Genomic DNA, 23,100 nt, shown 5'->3' with positions numbered 1-23,100 from the left:
TGCTCTGAACCAATGAAGTCAGTGCCGGGTCTCGACGCAGGGCTGAGGACATGGGCTAAGTGCTGCCTCCATAAGGAGCTGCTTCAGGCGAAAGTCCCACTCCTTTTTAGTCCAAGGCTTGAATGCCTTGCAAATGCGGCACTTGTCAGCTTGATGGGATTCCCCTAGGCACTTCAAGCAGGAGTCATGGGGGGTCTCCCTCAGGCATCAGCTTAAGGCAGGCCGAGCACAGTTTGAAACCCAGAGACCTAAGCTTCAGCCCGGGTACCGGTAGGGAGGGAAGGGGAGAAGCCCCTTACCCCCCAACTACTATTTACACTAAGTTCTATAACTACTAACTACTTACTAAAGAACTATTAACAACTATTTAAAACTATTTACAACTATTAACAAGTGCTAACAAGAGAAGCTAGGGAAAGTGGAGTTCAGCTAAGCTGCGCTCCACAGTTCCAGTGACCGTCACGGAGGGTAAGAAGGAACTGAGGAGGTGCTGGGTCGGCTGGGGCATATATTCGGCGCCGTGAAAGCCCTGGCTGGGATGATTTAGTTGGGACTGGTCCTGCTCTGGGCAGGGGGTTGGACTAGATGGCCTCCAGAGGTCCCTTCCAAATCTGTTATTCTATGATTCACTCCAGGGGGCACCTCAGCCGACCCATCAGGTGTTGCTAGGGTAAAAATCTTCTGACAATTGTACACGCGGCGCGCACCCACCTAATTGGAATCGATACGAGCAAGCACTCGAAGAACTTCTGTATCTCCTCACTCTACACCAGTCATGATTTTATAGACCTCCATCATATCTCCCCTTAGCTGTCTCTTTTCCAAGCTGAAAAGTCCCAGTTTTATTAATCTCTCCTCATATGGAAGCTGTTCCATATCCCTAATAATTTTTGTTTTTCTGAACCTTTTCCAATTCCAGTATACCTTTTTTGAGATGGGACAACCACATCTGCACATAGTATTCAAGATTTGGGCGTACCATGGATCTATATACAGGCAACATGATATTTTCTGTCCTATTTTCTATCCCTTTCTTAATTATTCCCAGCATTCTGTTCCCTTTTTTGACTGCCACTGCACATTGAGTGGATGTTTTCAGAGAGGTAGCCACAATGACTCCAAGATCTCTTTCTTGAGTGGTAACAGCTAATTTAGACCCCCATCATTTTAAATGCATAGTTGGGATTATGCTTTCCAATGTGCATTACTTTGCATTTATCAACATTAAATTTCATCTTCCATTTTCTTGCCCAGTCACCCAGTTTTGAGAGATCTGTTTGTAGCTCTTTGCAGTCTAGCTGGGTCTTAACTATATTTAGTAATTTTGTATCATCTGCAAATTTTGCCACTTCACTGTTTACCCTTTTTTCCAGATCATTTATGAATATGTTGAATAGGACTGGTCCCAGAACAGACCCTTGGGGGACACCCACTATTTACCTCTCTCCATTATGAACACGGACCATTTATACCTATCCTTTGTTTCCTATCTTTTAACCAGTTACCAATCCATGAGAGCACTTTCCCTCTTATCCTGTGGCAGCTTACTTTGCGTAAGAGCCTTTGGTGAGTGACCTTTGTTAGGGGGCTTATTCCTTCACCCACTCACTTCCCTGGTCCTTCTCGCATGAACAGAGAGCAACAATACCCGAAGTCCAAAGGTGCAAACAATTCGATGTTTATTGGGGTGAACTTCCAGCAAGCATATTCCAGTTTCCTTCCTTAGTATCCTCCTTCCCAGCTCTGACACCACAGAGCCTTACACCTGTGTCCCTGAAATGTAACTAACCAATCCTAACATATTGTAACATGATTATGTAACCAATTATATCCCAGCAGCTTAATTAGTTTACACCCAGCAAAATTAATTATACAGCAGACAGGAACAATCACAGAACCAGACAGAGATTATACAGACAAACAATAGCAAAGTGGGAACTATAATGACAAGACAATACAGAAGTGAGGATTTCACATCCCAGCTATTGATAAGTGAGTTCTTGCCAGACAGGGTGCTATCAAACTAAGTTTCCTTTTACATTTTCTAGGCACTTCCCTTTCTCTGGAGGTGATAGGAATACCATCCTGTCCTGATAGTACCTAACAGCCCAATAGCACCTTATTTCAATATGACTAGTTTGGAATGTGAGGATGTGACTGTTTGCTTCCTAGCTTCTGGCTGCCTCTGCTGCTTAGCCAAAGGCCTTAGCCTAAGAACAGGGCCTCAGACTGTCACAGTAAGAGAAGGCCCTTACACCAGCAGACAGTGATTTTGATTCTCTCTTTTATACCTCTGTAATTAGCCAAGTGATAAGAATACACCTAAATTCTTAGAGTATAGGCCTTTACAGACAGGCCTGAATATCTATATCCTAACAACCTTGTCAAAGGCTTTCTGAAAATCTAAGTACACTATATCCACTGGATCCCTTTGGTCCACATGCTTATTGACCCCCTCAAAGAATTCTAGTAGATTGGTGAGGCATGATTTCCCTTTACAAAACCCATTGTTTTCCTCAACAAATTATGTTCATCTATTTATCTGACAATATTGTTCTTTACTATATTTTCAACCAGTTTGCCCAGTACTGAAGTCAGGCTTCCAGGCCTGTAATTGCTGGGATCACCTCTGGAGCCCTTTTTAAAATTAGCTATCCTCGAGGCATCTGGTACAGAACTGATTTAAATGTTAGGTTACAGACTACAGTTAGTAGTTCTGCAATTTCACATCTGAGTTCCTTCAGAACTCTTGGGTGATACCATCTGATCCTGGTGACTTATTGATGTTTAATTTATCAATTTGTTCCAAAATCTCCTTGAATGATACCTCAATTTGGAACAGTTCCTCAGATCTGTCACCTAAAAAAAAACGGCTCAAGTTTGAGAATCTCCCTCACATCCTCAGCTGTGAAGACCAACGCAAATAATTCAGTTAGTTTCTCTGCAATGGCCTTATTGTCCTTGAGTGCTCCTTTAGCATCTCAATTGTCCAGTGGCCCCACTGGTTGTTTAGCAGGCTTCCTGCTTCTTATGTACTTTAAAAAAAATTGCTATTACTTTCTGAGTCTTTGGCTAACTGTTCTTCAAATTCTTTTCTGGCCTTTCTAATTTAATTTTTACATTTCATTTGCCAGTGTTTATGCTCCTTTCTATTTTCCTCATGAGGATTTAACTTCCACTTTTTAAAGGATGCCTTTTTGCCTCTGTAGTGATGCTGGTTCTGGCGGGACCCAACTGAGAGTGCCAATTCAGGACAAATTGCTTCAAGCAGGGCAGTCACAGCCCAAGACTGGGGTTTTTCCACCTCTATGGCAAACCAAACCAGCCAAACAGAGAAGACTTTGGTCTCACCCCACTGGCCAACCATAAGTCACATAAACAATTCCCTTAGATACTCCAGTTTCCCTGTATCTCCACCAGTGCCACTCGTTATGGGGATGAATGGTTATGAAAACCAATACCTCAGTAAAAGAAAAAAGGTTCTCTCGATCCCAAAGGACCAAGCCCCAGACCCAGGTCAATATACAAATCAGATCTTACCCACAAATCACGCTGTTGCCAATCCTTTAGAATCTAAAATCTAAAGGCTTATTCATAAAAGGAAAAGCTATAGATGGTTAAATGGAATCAATTACATACAGTAATGGCAAAGTTCTTGGTTCAGGCTTGTGGCAGTGATGGAATAAACTGCAGGTTCAAATCAAGTCTCTGGAGTACATCCACAGCTGGGATGGGTCATCAGTCCTTTGTTCAAAGCTTCCGTGCAAAGTTCCTCTAGAGGTATGAAGCAGGATTGAAGACAAGATGGAGGAGCTGCAGGAGCTTTTTATATTCTCTTGCCATGTGGTCTCTGCTTTCTTTGTCCCAAAGACAAGCTGTCCATCACATGGCATGGAAAAACCTCAGAGTTCTGTCCATAGGCATGTCCCTGCATACATTGCTGAGTCACAAGGCATGTCTGCCTTCTCTCAATGGATCAGTTGTGTAGCTGATGGTCCTTAGTGGGCCATCCAGCAGGCTAGGCACAGCTGACACCAACTTGCCTGGGGTGTCACCCAGAAGCATAGCATAAGTTTGAAATACAGACAGTATAGAGCCAATATTCATAACTTTAACCACAAAAATGATACACACATATAGACACCATAATCATAATCAGCAAACCATAACCTTGTCTTAGACACCTGATTTGACCCCCTTTATACAAGATTTGGTGCCACTACAGGATCTTGGTTGCAACAATGTTCTATATGGGCCCAGTTCAAGTCAATAACATCACAGCCTCTCACTGTTTCTTTTACTTTTTTGGTTCTCTTACTGTGTTTTTTAATTTGGGGTATACATTTAAGTTGAGCATCTATTATGGTGTCTTTAAAAAGTTTCCACCCAGCATGCAGAGATTTCACATTTGACACTGTACCCTTTAATTTCTGTTTAACTAACCTCCTCATCTTTGTGTAGTTCCCCCTTTCTGAAATTAAATGCTACCAGGTTAGGCTGCTGTGGTGTTTTTCCTGCCACAGGGATATTAAACTTAATTACATTATGGTCACTATTACCAAGCGGTCCAGCTACATTCACCTCTTGGACCAGATCCTGTGCTCCACTTTGGACTAAATCAAGAATTGCCTCTCCTCTGGTGGGTTCTAGGACCAACTGCTCCAAGAAGCAGCCATTTAAGGTGTCAAGAAACTTTATCTCTGCATCCTGGACCCAGTCAATATGGGGATAATTGAAATCCCTTATTTATTATTGAGGTTATTTTTAATTTTAATAGCCTCTCTAATTTTCCTGAGCATTTCACAGTTCCTGTCACCATCCTGGTTAGGTGGTGGGTAATATATCCCTACTACTATGCTCTAACAAGAAGACTATGGCATTTCTATCCAGACATTCTATGGTACAGTTTGATTCATTTACTATTTTTACTTCTCTTGATTCTGTGGTTTCTTTCACATATAATGCCACTCCCCCACCAGCACGACCTGTTTTGTCCTCCTGATATATTTTGTACCCTGGTATTACTGTATCCCATCGATTATCCTCATTCCACCAAGTTTCTGTGATACCTATCTCAATAGCCTCATTTAATACGAGGCATTCTAATTCACCCATTTTATTATTTAGACTTCTAGCATTGGTATATAAGCACTTTAAAAACTTGTCTCCTTTTAGCTGTCTGCCATTACACAATGTAATTGAATGGGACTCTTTTATTATTATTATTTGATTGTTTCTGATCAGACCCTGCCTGTATTTTATCATTTTCCATCCTCTTGTCCTCACTAGGAGATAGAGATTCTCTATTAATAGATCCTCCCCTAAGGGATGTCCGAACCACATGCTCCTCCGCACCTGTCAGCTTTCCCCCAGCCCTTAGTTTAAAAACTGCTCTACAACCTTTTTAATGTTAAGTGCCAGCAATCTGGTTCCATTTTGGTTTAGGTGGAGCCCATCCTTCCTGTATAGGCTCCCCGTTTCCCAAAAGTTTCCCCAGTTCCTAATAAATCTAAACCCCTCCTCCCTACACCATCGTCTCATCCACGTATTGAGACTCTGCAGTTCTGCCTGTCTAACTGGCCCTGTGCGTGGAATGGGAGCATCTCAGAGAATGCTGTTGTGGAGGTCCTGGACTTCAGTCTCTTACCTAGCAGTCTAAATTTGGCCTCCAACACCTCTCTCCTATCCTTCCCTATGTCATTGGTACCTATACGTACCACAACCACCGGCTCCTCCCCAGCACTACACATAAGTCTATCTAGATGTCTCGAGAGATCCGCAACTTTCGCACCAGGCAGGCAAGTCACCATGCGGTTCTCTCAGTCATCACAAACCCAGCTCTCTATGTTTCTAATGATCAAATTACCCATTACTAATACCTGTCTCTTTCTAGTAGCTGGAGTTCCCTCCCCCGGAAAGGTATCCTTAGTGTGAGAGGATACCACATCATCATCTGGAAGGAGGGTCCCTACTATGGGATTCGCAAAAAGAAAAGGAGGACTTGTGGCACCTTAGAGACTAACCAATTTATTAGAGCATAAGCTTTTGTGAGCTACAGCTCACTGCATCTGATGAAGTGAGCTGTAGCTCACGAAAGCTTATGCTCTAATAAATTGGTTAGTCTCTAAGGTGCCACAAGTACTCCTTTTCTTTTTGTGAATACAGACTAACACGGCTGTTACTCTGAAACCTGTTACTATGGGATTGTTTCCCTCTGCTCCAGTTAGATGTTCTCCTTCCCTGGGACTTTCATCCTCCTCAACAGCATAGTGGCTGTCCAACTGGGGGTGGGTAAGAGACAGTAAGGTAAGAGACAATAAAGAGACAAAATGTAAGGAATGAAAGAAGCAAATTATGTGCAGGGCAGAGCAGCTGTTTGGGTTTGGAAGGGGTTTTTTTTAGAACAAACATTAAGATTTTTCTCATTTCTCATTCCCAGGAACGTCTAATGAAAACCTGGCAATTAGGATCAATTAAGGTAACATCTGGCGTGAAAGTTTAGATCCAGATGTGACCTGCATTAATGTGACAAAACTCTATTCTGTGCTATGCAGGCGCCCTCCTTCCTTCTATTCTTTCTGTTTGTGGCTCTGAGTGAGATGCCATCAGGGCTGGGAGGTGCCTGATAGCAGGTTAGAACTGGAACATTGCCAATAATCATCATCAGAATCACTTATGATGCCATCGAATCCGTAAGAGCTTTGTAGTATGAAATGCAACATTCAGAAGGGGGACGAGGCAGCCATTTTACAGTTCCACAGGGAGTTTAGGATAGAAAATTAAAGTGGATTCCACATCCAACTGCGATGGCAGAGGGGATATTAGAGAGGTAAAATGGGATCACCTGAGTGGGTAGCTAGCCAAGACATCAAGATAACATATTAGTAGTTCCATGTATAGGAGGGTCTTGTGGGGAACAAGGAGAGGACACCAGTGGGCAAGGGTCTGTGGGAGTAAGGCGATTGGGCAGGCCTCTTGCATGTAGAGAGTCCCACTCCGCCCTGTCACTTGAAACCATGTGATTTTTAGTCTCCATTCTCCCAAAACACACCTCCCTGCTACCTAGCCACAGTGATGGCAGATCAAGTGGGAATGCATGGCTGTCAAACCAGGTGGTGTAAAATACTGTCTTTTGGGCATTTATGCATGCATATAAAACTGCCCCATTGTGACTGGGGCCTATGCAAGACAAAAGTCCTACTGCCACTACTGACAGATGATGAAGCTTCTCCTTCAGCCTGTGTTTTGGGAGTCCAAGGTCCTAGGTTGTAACTGCATCCATGATGCCTGTATGTATTTGACTGCCTTCCTTTCTCACCCCAGCCCCATCATGGAGGCTGCATCATCTTTTCGTGATATTATGGAAAGGGAATGTCAAACCCTCACAGCTATCCAAACACAGCATGGGTGACACAATGGCCAATGTGGAAAACAAGTCACACCATCTGTTTGATTCAAACAGTCTGAGGCCTTTTATTGAATACAAGCATGCAGGGAGAGGGAGACAGAGATGGTCACATGCAGGTGCCACCCTGGTCTCTCCCTCTACCCTGCCCCTATAATACCAGTCTTATATAGATCCAAGCCAAATGATATGTTTTCTTATTATTTTTTTCACCACTTAAGCACTATTAATAAAGCCTTATAAGGAATAATGGAAAGACAGTTTTATAATTAGCACAGTGCTGATGCACCTTGTTATTATCAAGATCTGCGGTTTGCTGTGGCAGCGTTTTGACTAGGGACTTTTGCAGGGTGGAGGGTGCATATAATGGACAGCTAGGGACTTTAGTAGGCCCTTTGGTTTTTTTTTAGTTAGAGATTGGCCTAGTCCATTATCTGTGTCAAGTGCCACAGCCTAGCATACGTAAATGCTTTTAGCTTAAGCCAAGTCTTACAGGATACCGGCCTGTAGGCCTCTTGCATTACAGCTCTTGCATATGTTGCATATAGTGCATAGACTGTGCCGCAGAATGGGAAGGGGTCAGGTCAACAGCAAGGTTAACAGCGATTTCCCCCACACCAATAAAGGACATTGGGGCCCTCTGACCTACCAGATCCACCTCTTTTTCATCTGGGATGCTGACTACACCCACATCTGCCTCACTTTCTCCCCCGTCATCGCAAGGTCCAAGAGCACTGACTCCTTGGAGAAGATAAAATGTAAAGATGCAGAAAATAAGGGGCTCTTCTCTGAGCCTTAACACTTTTCCCCTCGTTTAATGATTAGTGAGTTTAGCACTGGTGGAAGGTGCCAGCTCGACAGCCCCTGGAGAATGAATCATAGAAATGAAGGACCGGAAGAGACCTCAATAGGTCATCTAAGTCCAGTCCTCTGCATTGAGGCAGGACTAAGTATTATTCTAGACCACCCTGACAGGTGGTTGTCTAACCTGTTCTTAAAAACCTCCAATGACAGAGATTCCACAACCTCCCTAGGTAATTTGTTTCAGACCTTAAGTAGGAAAAATGTCCTAACTGGAAGGGTAATCTCCCTTGCTACAATTTAAGCCCATTACTTCTTGTCCTGTCCTCAGTGGACAAGGAGAACAATTTACCCCCCTCCTCTTTATAACAACCTTTGACATAGGTGAAGCCCCGTCAGTCTTCTCTTCTCCAGACTAAACAAACCTGATTTTTTCAATCTTTCCTCATAGGTCATGTTTTCTAGACCTTTAATCATTTTTGTTGCTCTCCTCTGGACTTTCTCCAATTTGTCCACATCTTTCCTGAAGTTTGGTGCCCAGAACTGGACACCGTACTACAGCTGAGGCTAACTGAGGCTATCAGTGCTAACTATTGTGGAAGAATTACTTCTCACACCTTGCTTACAGTACTTCTGCTAATACATCCCAGAATGAGGTTTGCTTTTTTTTGCAACAGTATTACCTTGCTGACTCAAACTTAGCTTGTGATCCCCTATAACCCTTAGATCCTTTTCTGCAGTTCTCCTTCCTAGGGAGTCATTTCTCATTTTATATTTTTGCAATTGCTTATTCCTTCCTAAGTACAGTACTTTGCATTTGTCCTTACTGAATTTCATCCTATTTATTTCAGACCATTTCTCCAGTTTGTCAAGATCATTTTGAATTCTAATTCTGCCCTCCAAAGTGTTTGCAATCCCTCTCAGTTTGGTATCATCCACAAACCTTATAAGTTTACTCTGTGCCATTCCCAAATCATTTATAAAGATATTGAACAGAAGACCCCGACAGATTCATGCAGGACCCCACTTGATTTCCCTGGCCAGCTTGACTGTGAACCATTGATAACTACTCTCTGAATCCAGTTTTCCAACCAGTTGTGCACCCACCTTGCAGTAGGTTCATTTGGCTATATTTCCCTAGTTTGCTTATGACAAAGTCATGAGAATCAAAAACCTTACTAAAGCCAAGATGTATCACATCTACTGCTCTCCCCATCCACAAGGCTTTTTACCCAGTCCAAGAAGGATATTCTCTCTCTATTTCCCCAGAGCTGGAGGCAAAGGAAGCTTATGTCCCCTCTCCAAAGAGCTTTACCCTGCTCTCCCCTTGAAGGTGCCAGTGAGGATGTCTATTGGTCCTAGCTATGATGAGGTTTTACCCGTGTGGCTAGCACTAGGGACTGGACTCAAACTCCTACATAATTTCACACAGGGGCTCCAGAATGGCTGCCAGACGGGAGCATTCAGTCACTATTGAGCCACCTTGGAAGTGGTGCCTTAAAGGTGAAACCCCAGGGCCGGCCTTAGGCACGGGGCAACAGCCTGGGGCACCATTACAAACGGGGCACCTCTGGAGCAGGTTTGCACCTCCGGAGAAGGTTTGCACCTCCCTCTGCTGGCATCTGCAGCCCTGCCTTGGAGCCACCCCTGGCCAGCTGCTCCCAGGAGCTTCCTGTCTGCTGTAAGGATGGGGGGCTCCGATGTCACAGTTTCCCCTGCCTCCCGACCCATTGTTCTCTAAAATGTCTCTTTTTAAATGTCTCCCTTCTTTCCCTCCAACAGCTGCAAATATTTCAACGCTCCCCCTATCATCTCCGTCCCAGAGGCTATCAAAGATTAAAAGCTGAAAAAAAAACACTCACAATGAAATGTTCTCTGAACTCATGCAAGCCTCCCATGCTGAGGGAGACAATGTTAGAGTCCAGGAAAGCACAAAATGAACGTGAGGAGAGGAGGGATGAGCGAGAGGAGAGGAGGGACGAGCGAGAGGGGAGGTGGCATCAGCGTGATGCAGAGGCAGCAGGATGCAATGCTGAGGCTACTGGAGGATCAAACTGATATGCTCCGGTGTATGGTTGAAGTGCAGGAAAGGCAACAGGGGCACAGACCGCTGCTGCAGTCCCTGTGTAACCAACCGCCCTCCTCCCCAAGTTCCATGGCCTCCTCACCCAGATGCCCAAGAACGCGGTGGGGGGGCCTCCGGGCACCCAACCACTCCACCCCAGAGGACTGCCCAAGCAACAGAAAGCTGGCATTCAATAAGTTTTGAAGTACAGTGTGGCCTTGTCCTTCCATCCTCCCCTCCTCCCCCACCCGTCCAGGGCTACCTTGGCAGTTATCCTCCCATTTGTGTGACAAATTAATAAAGAATGCATGGTTTCAGAGTAGCAGCCGTCTTAGTTTGTATCCGCAAAAAGAAAAGGAGTACTTGTGCCACAAGTACTCCTTTTCTTTTTAAAGAATGCATGAATTTGAAACAACAATGACTTTATTGCCTCTGCAAGCGGTGATCAAAGGGGAGAGAGGAGGGCGGTTGGCTTACAGGGAAGTAGAGTGAACCACGGGGGCGGGTTTTCATCAAGAAACAAACAGAACTTTCACACTGTAACCTGGCCAGTCATGAAACTGGTTTTCAAAGTTTATCTGATGCGCAGAGCGCCCTGTTGTGCTCTTCTAACAGCCCTGGTGTCTGGCTGCGCATAATCAGTGGCCAGACAATTTGCCTCAACCTCCCACCCCGCCATAAACGTCTCCTCCTTACTCTCACAGATACTGTGGAGCACACAGCAAGCAGTAATAACGATGGGAATATTGGTTTCGCTGAGGTCTAACCAAGTCAGTAAATTGCACCAGCGCGCTTTTGAACGACCAAATGCCCATTCTACCACCATTCTGCACTTGCTCAGCCTATAGTTGAACAGCTCCTGACTACTGTCCAGGGTGCCTGTGTACGGCTTCATGAGCCATGGCATTAAGGGGTAGGCTAGGTCCCAAGGACAACTATAGGCATTTCAACATCCCCAACGGTTATTTTCTGGTCTGAAAGTAAGTCCCTTGCTGCAGTTTTTCCCACAGACCAGAGTTCCTAAAGATGCCAGTGTCATGTACCTTTCCCGGCCATCCCACGTTAATGTTGATGAAACATCCCTTATGATCCACCAGTGCTTGCAGCACCACTGAAAAGTATCCCTTTCGGTTTATGTACTGGCTGCCTTGGTGGTCCAGTCCCAAGATAGGGATAAGAGTTCTGTCTATCGCCCCACCACAGTTAGGGAATCCCACTGCAGCAAAGCCATCCACTATGACCTGCACATTTCCCAGAGTCACTACCCTTGATAACAGTAGCTCAGTGATCGCGTTGGCTACTTGCATCACAGCAGCCCCCACAGTAGATTTGCCCACTCCAAATTGATTCCTGACTGAATCATAGAATACCAGGGTTGGAAGGGACCTCAGGAGGTCATCTAGTCCAACCCCCTGCTCAAAGCAGGACCAATCTCCAACTCAATCATCCCAGCCAGGGCTTTGTCAAGCCTGACCTTAAAAATACCTAAGGAAGGAGATTCCACCACCTCCCTAGGTAACACATTCCAGCGTTTCACCACCCTCCTTGTGAAAAAGTTTTTCCTAATATCCAAACTAAACCTCCCCCACTGCAACTTGAGACCATTACTCCTTGTTCTGTCATCAGCTACCACTGAGAACAGTCTAGATCCATCCTCTTTGGAACCCCCTTTCAGGTAGTTGAAAGCAGCTATCAAATCCCCCCTCATTCTTCTCTTCCGCGGACTAAATAATCCCAGTTCCCTCAGCCTCTCCTCATAAGTCATGTGTTCCAGTCCCCTAATCATTTTTGTTGCCCTCCGCTGGACGTTTTCCAATTTTTCCACATCCTTCTTGTAGTGTGGGGCCCAAAACTGGACACAGTACTCCAGATGAGGCCTCACCAATGTCGAATAGAGGGGAACGGTCACGTCCCTCGATCTGCTGGCAATGCCCCTATTTATACATGCCAAAATGCCATTGGCCTTCTTGGAAACAAGGGCACACTGTTGACTCATATCCAGCTTCTCGTCCACTGTAACCCCTAGGTCCTTTTCTGCACAACTGCTGCCGAGCCATTAGGTCCCTAGTCTGTAGTGGTGCATGGGATTCTTCCGTTCTAAGTGCAGAACTCTGCACTTGTCCCTGTTGAACCTCATCAGATTTCTTTTGGCCCAATCCTCTAATTTGTCCAGGGCCCTCTGTATCCTATCCCTACCCTCCAGCGTATCTACCTCTCCTCCCAGTTTAGTGTCATCTGCAAATTTGCTGAGGGTGCAATCCACACCATCCTCCAGATCATTTATGAAGATATTGAACAAAACCGGCCTGAGGACCGACCCCTGGGGCACTCCACTTGATACCGGCTGCCAACTAGACATGGAACCATTGATCACTACCCTTTGAGCCCAACAATCTACCCAACTTTCTATCCACCTTATAGTCCATTCATCCAGCCCATACTTCTTTAACTTGCTGGCAAGAATACTGTGGGAGACCATGTCAAAAGCTTTGCTCAAGTCAAGGAACAACACGTCTACCACTTTCCCCTCATCCACAGAGCCAGTTATCTCATCATAGAAGGCAATTAGATTAGTCAGGCATGACTTGCCCTTGATGAATCCATGCTGACTGTTCCTGATCACTTTCCTCTCCTCTAAGTGCTTCAGAATTGATTCCTTGAGGACCTGCTCCATGATTTTTCCAGGGACTGAGGTGAGGCTGACTCGCCTGTAGTTCCCAGGATCCTCCTTCTTCCCTTTTTTAAAGATGGGCGCTACATTAGCCTTTTTCCAGTCGTCCGGGACTTCCCCCGATGGCCATGAGTTTTCAAAGATAATGGCCAATGGCTCTGCAATCACATGCACCAACTCCTTTAGCACTCTCGGATGCAGCCAGACCGGTAGCTGTCTAGCGTTGCAAGTTTCCAGAGGGCTATCGCCACTCGCTTGTGAACTGTGAGGGCTGCTCTCATCTTGGTATTCTGGCACTTCAGGGCAGGGGAAAGCAAGTCACAAAGTTCCATGAAAGTGCTCTTACGCATACGAAAGTTTCGCAGCCTTTGGGAATCGGCCCAGACCTGCAATGCTATGCAGTCCCACCAGTCTGTGCTTGTTTCTCAGGCTCAGAATCGGCGTTCCACGGCATGATCCTGCCCCATTGCCACCAGGATGGCCAAATTGCCGGGGCCTGTACTTTGAGAGAAGTCTGTGTCCATGTCCTCATCACTCTCCTCACCGCGCTGCCGTCGCCTACTCACCTGCTTTTGCAGGTTCTGGTTCTGCATATACTGCATGATAATGCGCATGGTGTTTAGAGCGGTAACAACTGCTGCAGTGATCTGAGTGGGCTCCATGCCTGCTGTGGTATGATGTAAGCAGGAGAGCAGAGTGGCAGCGGAAGCGGCGGGTGCATGACTATGCTGACAGCAATATGGCGCTTGCACGGAAAAAGGCGCAAAACGATTGTTGGCCATTGCTGTCATGGAGGGAGGGAGGGGTAGGCTGGCAGCAGACGGTGCTGTTGGGTGGGAGAGCAGCCTGAGGCAGAATGGCCCCCTCAAAGATTGAACTCACAACCCTGGGTTTAGCAGCCAATGCTCAAACCACTGCCAATATCCCTCTGCCAATATTCCAGGCAGGACTGAATATTCATTAGACAAAACTTAAAGAAGAGAATGACCTAAGTCATTTATGTGCAGGCGCCCCTGCCAGCCTGACCAAGGCCGGCCAAGAGAACTCAGGAGACGACGAGGATGGCTACTAGTTGTACTGAACTATCTGCTGCCACAAGGCAATGAGCTGCTGCTGTGTAGCAATGCAGCCTCACGTCTGCCAGTTTCCAAGAGATGTACGGTGACGGTGAGCTGAGCGAGCTCCATGCTTGCCGTGCTATGGCGTCTAGAATCATAGAATCATAGAAGATCAGGGTTGGAAGGGACCTCAGGAGGTCATCTAGTCCAACCCCTGCTCAAAAGCAGGGCCCATACCCAATTAAATCATCCCAGCCAGGGCTTTGTCAAGCCTGACCTTAAAAACTTCTAAGGAAGGAGATTCCACCACCTCCCTAGGCAACGCATTCCAGTGTTTCACTACCCTCCTAGTGAAAAAGTTTTTCCTAATATCCAGCCTAAACCTCCCCCACTGCAACTTGAGACCATTACTCCTTGTCCTGTCCTCTTCCACCACTGAGAATAGTCTAGAACCATCCTCTCTGGAACTACCTCTCAGGTTCACAGGTAACCCACAAAAAAAGGCGCAAAATGATTGTCTGCCATTGCTTTCATGGAGGGAGGGAGGGGATGGGGGCCTGACATGTACCCAGAACCACCCATGACAATGTTTTTTGCCCCATCAGGCATTGGGATCTCAACCCAGAATTCCAATGTGCGGCGGAGACTGCGGGAACTGTGGGATAGCTACCCACAGTGCAACGGTCCAGAAGTCGACGCTAGCCTCGGTACCGTGGATGCACTCTGCCGACTTAATGGTCTTAAGTGGGGACACACACAATCAACTGTATAAAATCGCTTTCTAAAAATTTGACTTCAATAAATTCGACCTAATTTCATAGTTTAGACATACCCTGCCAGCTAATTCCTAAATTACCTGAAAAAACACTAGAATTTTCAGGTGCCTAAGTAGTCCCTGGAATCATGTTTAAAGTTTCCTCCCACCCTCCCCAAATCTGAAATGGTGCCCCAGGTGAGCTAGGAGTGGCCAAAGGGCTGCAGGAGGGCCATGGGCTCTGGCAAGCTGCAGCCTACGTGTGACAGTGTGAAGCCTGCCTTGAGCCACATGCCAAGCATCAGGCACCACAAGCCACAGCAGCAGCGCATATGCCATGCCACCCTTACTTCTGTGCTGCTGGTGGCAGTGGCATTGCCTTCAGAGCTGGGTGCCCGGCCAGCACCAGCCAGTATCAGGCCGTCCTGCCCAAGCTTAATTTGAGCCACAGCTGAGCTCTGGGATCTCTTTCAATACAAATTAAACACTGTGGGAGGCAATGGGGCCCAGAGGTGATGCGGTGGGGGAAGCCCAGGGAGCCAGGAGTGATGGGGTGCGCCAAAATACAAGTTCATCCAGGGTGCCACTTTCCCTAAGGCAGGCCCTGTGAAAGCCTCTGTATCCTATTCCCAGATCTTGTGAAGCAGCCCATCCACCCTGAACTGAGGCCAAATTGGAACCAGCGCCCTAGATATGAAAGGCCCAGTGTCCCATACCGTGATTCCCTTGAGCCAGCCAGCCAGTCCCCACCAACCTGAGGCCAACTGGAACTGGTGCCCTAGATATGAAAGTCCCTGTTATCCTGTTCCCCAAACTCTTGATCTAACAATAAACCCTGAGCACAACAAAACAGCTTCACTAGTAACAGACTATTCCATTGTCGCTGCACATGGAAAGAGAGATGAGGAAAAGGAAACAGGGCTGTAAGAAGAGATGAAGGCTCATGGATTTTGGAGCACTTTGTAATGCGGGTTTCTAAAGCACCATGAGCCTCCCTCAATCAGAGTGACAAGGCCGCCTCATGAGCCTTTCTAACACATTAGGTTATGGAAGCGTGACATACAGCTAAATGTTTCTGTTCCTGAACGTCAGCACTACGAATGCGACACCCTGTAAACCCAGCAGAGAGGGACCTCGGGGACATTTACAATGTTGTCATGAAGTGTGACAAATTAACAGTCAAGCTGAAACAGAAACTCTCTAATATCAACTCTTTAAATTAACTGTCCCCCATCCCCTACTCCTCAAATCAAACGCAGTGAGACAAGCCACTGCCCATAACGAGCCATCATTTGTGTTTCAATTACACCAGCATCCAGAGAGAGGCACCCTCTGCTCACAGCAAAGGAATGAAGAACAGTCACCTTCTGACTGGCCACGAATACTTTTCTTTAATATTAAAAACTGTTAGCAAGTGAATTTAAGGGTTGGTGAAAGGTGCCAGCTTAGCATTCCCCAAACATGGAGTCCTTCATTTATCATCAAAGCAGGTACAGCTGGGCAGTAGCAAAATAAACTTTCCCCCCAGTTGGTACATGGTCTGCATCAGTGTGCCTCAGTCGGTGGAATCCCTTGTAGGGGAAATCAAGAATTTAGTCTACATGGACCAGATTTTAAAGGTATTTGGGCACCTAACTCCCCACTGATTTAAAATCGGTGCCTATAGCCCATTTGGCCTTTGCATCTCTGCCAAGGCTGCCAGCACAGGAGCAGACAGTGGTGATAATCGTAATGTGGAACCTTGTGGAACTGGCCTGTGACAGGTTGGGTAACAGAAACCCCCTTGGGACTGCGACCTGATGTGCTAAGACTACCTCTGAGCCCATTTTCCCAGCCAGCTTGGGACTTCAGTACCCTGTCTTGCTGAGGCAGACATGCTAGACTGTTGCAAACACAGATCCAGGTCTGAATCATGTCCCCCGAAAGCTGCAGATTTAACTGAAAATGGCTTAGAAACTGCTCCTGTCTCTAGCACCCAGGTACCCAGTTTCCAATGGGGTCCAAACCCCAAATAAATCCATTTTACTCTGTATAAAGCTTATACAGGGTAAACTCATAAATTATCTGCCCTTTTTAACACTGATAGAGAGATATGCACAGCTGTTTGCTCCCCCAGGTATTAGTCACTAACTCTGGGTTCAGTAATAAGCAAAAAGTGATTTTATTAAGAATAAAAATTAGGATTTAAGTGGTTCCAAGTAATAACAGACAGAACAAAGTAAGTTACCAAGCAAAATTAAACAAACCACGCAAGTCTAAGCCTAATACATTAAGGAACTGATTACAAATAAAATCTCACCCTCAGAGATGTTCCAATAAGCTTCTTTCACAGACTAGAGTCCTTTCTAGTCTGGGCCCAATCCTTTCCCCTGCGATCATATTTAAAAGTTGCTTTGGAATTTCTCTCAATTTGAATTCACAGCTGAAAAAAAAGCAGGCTAGACTCTCGCAAAGCGATTTAGCAATCTGCTCACTCAAACAGACCCACCTGAGGTTTTGCATTTCTAGAGCATGTGCCCTAGTCACAGAATGAGGGAAGTGAGAGATGGAAAGCTCTATTAGGCCAGGTGCTATCTTGTCCAGGTCCAGCATAGAGCACCCCAAAACTCGGGCATTTAAGGTCTCATCTAGGAGACCCCCCCGCAAGGTGTAGGTAAACCTCCCTGTAATCATCTATGATTCGGGTCTGAAATCTCTAGGGACTGAAATCCTAAGAAGGTTGTTTGCTCCCTCCACATTTCTGAGCACAGGCAAGGTCTTGTTTGCTTCGCATGAGTATTAATGATCCTGTGGGCTGCTTTTTGTAAGAGTCAGGATTTGCTCTGGTACCCTCAGCTAAAATTTCCTTTCCCCCCACTCCTCTCTGTTGTGCTCTACTTCAGAAGAGGCTGCATTTCATTGGTGAAATTAAATCTAAAGGGAAGCAAGATCCACACCTAGACATCATCACTCCCAATGCTAATTAACAACTCCCAGTGGCATAACTACCCCACCCAGAGCAGAAAAAAGCCAAGCCTACAGCAAAACTTAAAACACCACTGGAGAGATCCAAAACAATGAGTTAGACTGCTACAGGACTATCACACTAGCAGATACTTCACTACAGTAAAACATGCAAACCTGAGGCTGATTCTCAACAAATCAGTAACCATAAACTAGATGTGGAAACTGGGAGACACGGTTCCAAGCTTGAGAGAAGTGACAGTGTAGTCAACGTGACACAGGCGGAGAGATTGAGAGAGAGGCTTCGTACTGCAATGTCTGAAATAAGAGGGAGTACCAGAGAAATTTCCTCAAAGTATCAGGAATCACAAAAGACTTCTCATCCCAAAGCTAGAGCAGCATTCCACTAGCACAGGACTGAACTGCAGTGGCAAATGGACACAGGATAAAAGTCCTAACCCCGTGTGATGCCCCCTCCTGGATAGATGGTATCTGCCTCGAAGACAGACTTGACAGCCATTCCCTTTTACACTTTGGCAATACTCTGTATATAGCTTGTCATGCCAATAAAGCCCTACTGAATTGAAAAATGCAGTTTGGTGATCTACATTCTGCCCAGCATCTCTCCTCCCCTGCCACCCAATGGCCAGCTCATTGCTGAGTGGTGGTAATGCCACATGACCAGCAGCTCCCCACTTCTTTTCCTCTCACTTCTTCTCCTTCTGCTGCTGCTTTAGAAACAGCACAGCTTATTAGTGGACAATGAAGGGAATGAACAATCATATGCAATGGGGGGGAGCGGGCCTTGGAGGAGGACAGGCAGTCATGGATTCTATAATAAACTGCTGAGTGTACCACTGCCCCCACTGGATGGACTCGAATGATTCAGACATGCTTCTTAGCCCCTGCACTGCTAGAAGCTGAGGGAGTCTCCTTTCACCCAAGTGTTAGGGTCCTGACCTTCTGGAGCAGGAGGAACTACGGGTACATCTTCACTGCAATTGGGACAACACACATAGGCATACCCAAGCTAGCTTGGATCGAACTAGCTTGCTACAAATAGCAGTGTAACTGCCGCAGCATGGCCAGCAGCATGGGGCTAGCTGCCTGTATATGTAGCTAGGGGCCAAGGCAGGATTGTCCTCAGCCAGCTAGCCCACGCTGCTGCAACTACACTGCTATTCTTAGCAAGCCAACTCAATTAAAACTAGCTTGGATATGCCAACACATGCCTCCTGACTTCTGTGTACACATATTCTGAGTTCTAGATCTGCCTCTGGTGTGTGGCTCTGAGCCACCACTGTGCACAGCGCAGGACCTCCTGGCGGTCACTAGCCACATGTTCAAATCCAGGCACCTCTAATACTCGCGGCCCCATTTTAGATATTCAGAACCCGATCTTCAGAAGTGCTGAGCATCCCCAGATCCAAATGGTGCCAGCGGGAGTTGTGGGTGCTCTGCAGCTCTGAAAATCAAGCCCAGGGTGCCCCAATATAAGAACCCAAAAAACAGAGTGTCCACCTCTAAAGGGATTTGTTACCATGAATGGCTAGATAGACAAGGTGGGTGAGGCAATATTGGACCAACTTCTTTGGTGGGAGCGACCTGGGACAGACATGGCTACAACAACTCTGCATACAACAATGGCCAGAGAGACAGACAGGCATGGGGAGACAGCTGCCAACAGGGGAGGTCTACATCCAGCCCTGATGACTCAGAGCACAACAAGGGGGACCAGCAGACAATCAGGCCACACCTGGATGCTGGTATTACAGACCTAATCTTTGGTCCCTTTCATCTTGTCTTCTGTTTCATGCTCCCTTGTCCCTAATCAAACCCTCTGTACTTACTAAATAAAACCTTCCGCGGCTTCATCTCCCAGGGAGCACGCCGTGGATGTGCTTCCCAGTTCAGCCAGCGTTCAGTTGCCTGACAGTGGATGTCATTTCACTGTCGCAGCAGATTGGATTGGAGCAGAAGCTCTGAGCAGAGATGGCTTCGTGCACGTTACATAAGACAGCAATGATCACTGGAACATAAGAGCTAGCGTGAGCTCTGAAGAGCTGCTGCTGGAAATCTGGATGGGTTACTCTGGTAACACAGGTTTCAGAGTAGCAGCCGTGTTAGTCTGTATTCACAAAAAGAAAAGGAGTACTTGTGGCACCTGAGAGACGAACAAATTTATTTGAGCATAAGCTTTCGTGAGCTACAGCTCACTTCATCAGATGCATTCATCGGATGCATTTCTGGTAACACACTGAAGGGAAACAATTTGAGGGGGAGGAGGGCTCACAGACCTGGTTATGATAAACATCTACAGCTAGGAGTTTTAAATGATAAGACTGAAGAAAGGAATGATTGAAAAGACAGCATAGATTGGGGGACTGAGACCCCCCAATTTGAGAGACTGAGCTTTTCACCACTAGAGCATCAGTTCCAATATTGTCTCACATGCAGGAGAAGGACAAGGAATGGGTCTTTCACCTCTAGGACACTGGTTCTGATCCAGCCACACATGGGGAGCACTGGCTGGATGGATGGCTCTCTCTTGGGAGGCAGGGAATGGGACAGGGGGCCTTTCCCCTCTAAACCAGTGGCTGCATCTGGCATCGTGTCAGAGGTGTTTGGTTAGTTTAGGGAGTAGGATGAAGAGCCTTCCACAACTACAACAGCAGTTCTAATCCAGCCCCGGGTTAATGGCTTTTCTACGACCCCCCGCAAATATTAAAAGTATTTTAAAGACAGCTGGGTCTCAAGGGTGCCCATAATGAACAAGACTAGCGGATGTCTTCAGCTTTCCTGTATCTTTAATAGGGTGAAGAGTCAGGCTGCACTTCACTCTCTATATCAGGAGGCAATGAAGGTAACACTGGCTTTGATTTAACAAGGTGAGGCCTATACTAGACATTTTTATGTCTGGTATAACTTCCCACCCTCAGAGCTCCAGCAGTGTGCAGAAAGAACCCAGATTGTTGTGTTTTAACCAGCATCTCTTGTGGACCTCTAGTTACACCACTGCACTAGGACCCAAGAGACCTGTCTTCTACTCCTGGCTCTGCCAGAGATCTACTGCATAGCTGTAGGCAAGCCGTCTAGCCAGATTGTTAGCTCTGCGACAGGGACTATCCCTCACCATGTGTTTGTACAAGGTAGCACTGCAGGTGCTACTGTAATCATAATAGACTTGCTGAGAGCAGGTTAGATCAGCAGTCTGCAACCTTTTTTCAACTGTGAGCCCCTAAAAATTTTGGAATGGAAGTGCAGCCCCCTTTGGAAATGACAGACATAGTCGGCAGACCCCCCATGGACCACAGGTTGAAAACCATGGTTCTATGGCAGTGGTTCCCAAACTGGGGTTTGTGAACCCCTGGGGGTTTGCAAAATGTAGGGAAAAAAATTCCCTAATGGAGGACAGAGCTGTCCCTAGGGACCCCGGGCAGCATGGGGCCAGCAGCCCAGAGCCCCTGGACTTCCAAGAGCTAAGCAGATCAAAGCAATCATATCTATCACACTGAGGAGATTTAAATTTCAAGACTCCTTATAAGAAATGGAAAGGGAGGTGGATATTTTTGCTGTTTTAAAAATTGAATAGGCAGCTAGTATTGTTTTTTAAATGATTATAAAGAACAAGTTTAAGCTTTGTTGTAACGTGCATTGTTTGCCTGGACTGCTCAAGACCTGAATGCTTGTGTAGGAGAAACTCTGAGTTGGCTTCTTAAATACCTTCATGCTGTTTCACATCTGATACTCCTTGATGAAACATAGGAGTCTTGTCTAAAAACAGGCTTATTCAAAGTGATACAAGCTACGAAAGTGAGATCTTGGAAGAGTGTTGCTGTTTTCATAATGTAATAAAAATACTGTAATGATAAATAATAACTAATAATAAATAGTGTGTAATAAGCATGTCATAAAAACAAATTGTGTATTTCCAAGATCGCTGCTTTTATAATTTATACTCAGGTAAAGGAGAAAATCCCTGGAAATATTCATTTTTAGGAGGGGGTTCACGAGACTTGACATTTCAAGGTTGGTATTTGTACCAAACCTGGATGCAAACAGGTACAGTTTGGGAACCACTGCTCTATGGGAATGACAACCTTTCACAAAGCCCTTAGGCATAGTCTGCGGACCCCTGAAAACCACTGGGTTAGATGAATTTTATGGTGACTAAAATGCCCAAAACCTGTCCAGGACAATGTTGACACAAGAATAAAAGGGGATAAACTGGCCAGGAGCAAATCTAGGCTGGAAATGAGAAGAAGGTTTCTAACTCTAACCCGACCTTTTGGCCTTTCTCCTGTGGTTTACTCATCTGGAGTGGGCCAGATTTTGAAAGATCTGTCTCCTAGTGGGGTCTAGGTGCCTGGGCTTAGCACAACCCAGGTCTGAGGTTGTCACGGTGCCGAGAGGTTTAGAGAGAGGTTCTGGAACAGCATCCCAGTAGGAATAGTGGGGGCAAACAACCTAATAGTTTGAAGCTGGAGCTTGATAAATTTAAACGGGATATGACAGGGTGACCTGGGACAGCAAGGGACTGGACTCCATGACCCAGGAAGACCTTGTCAGTCCTATGTATGGTGGTGCAGGTGCAACAGTCAAAACAATGGCAGGGAATTTTAAGGGCCTGCAGCTCTCATTGACTTCAGCTCACCACTTGAAAACCAGGCCCTAAGAAAGTAGTGTAGACAAGGCCAAAGAGGCTGCAGTCTGGCCAAATGTCTAGTTATTTGACATGAACTTTGCATCCAGGTTTGGCACAAATTAGGATATAGCTAGGGGCAGGATTTGCAGAGGGCTGAGCACTTGTCACTCCCAGGAAGCCACGGGGTGCTCAGAGTTGGATCATCTGCACAGCAGGCAGCGCTAGGAAAGGGTTTGGGGAAATACCAGTCTCCTCTGGGTGGGGTGGGTGCCAGCAGACCCAATTCACTATCTGTTACCAGGGAGAGTCTCCGCACAGCACTTTTGCACAGCTATTTGTCACTGGGTACTCATCATTCACCAAAAGCTCTTTGAAAAAAAACAAACCTGTATTTAGGAAACTGACTACATAACTGGAAGGAAAAACAGTCTAACAGAGCAGGTGAAACAGAGAGTCAAGGTCCCATTCCCAGCTCTGGGAGGGAAGTGGGACCTAGGGGGTTAGAGCAGGGGGCTGGGAGTCAGGACTCCTGGGTTCTATCCTTGATTCTAGGAGAGGACTGGGGTCTAGGGGGTTAGAGCATGAGACTCTGTTCCCCTGCCCTTTGCCCTTTACCCAAGAGGGAAGCAGGTGTAAAGTGCTACCATTCTCCTCAGGTGGGTTTTACACCGTTTGCTCTGGGGTAAATGACTGCACACGGCCCAGAGCAATAGAGAATCAGGAATTCTGTTACTAAGCCACCACTAAGTAGCTGTGCT

This window comes from Lepidochelys kempii, chromosome 26 (assembly GCF_965140265.1).
Source record: "Lepidochelys kempii isolate rLepKem1 chromosome 26, rLepKem1.hap2, whole genome shotgun sequence".
Lineage (NCBI taxonomy): Eukaryota > Metazoa > Chordata > Testudines > Cheloniidae > Lepidochelys > Lepidochelys kempii.
Note: the sequence above shows the minus strand (reverse complement) of the source record.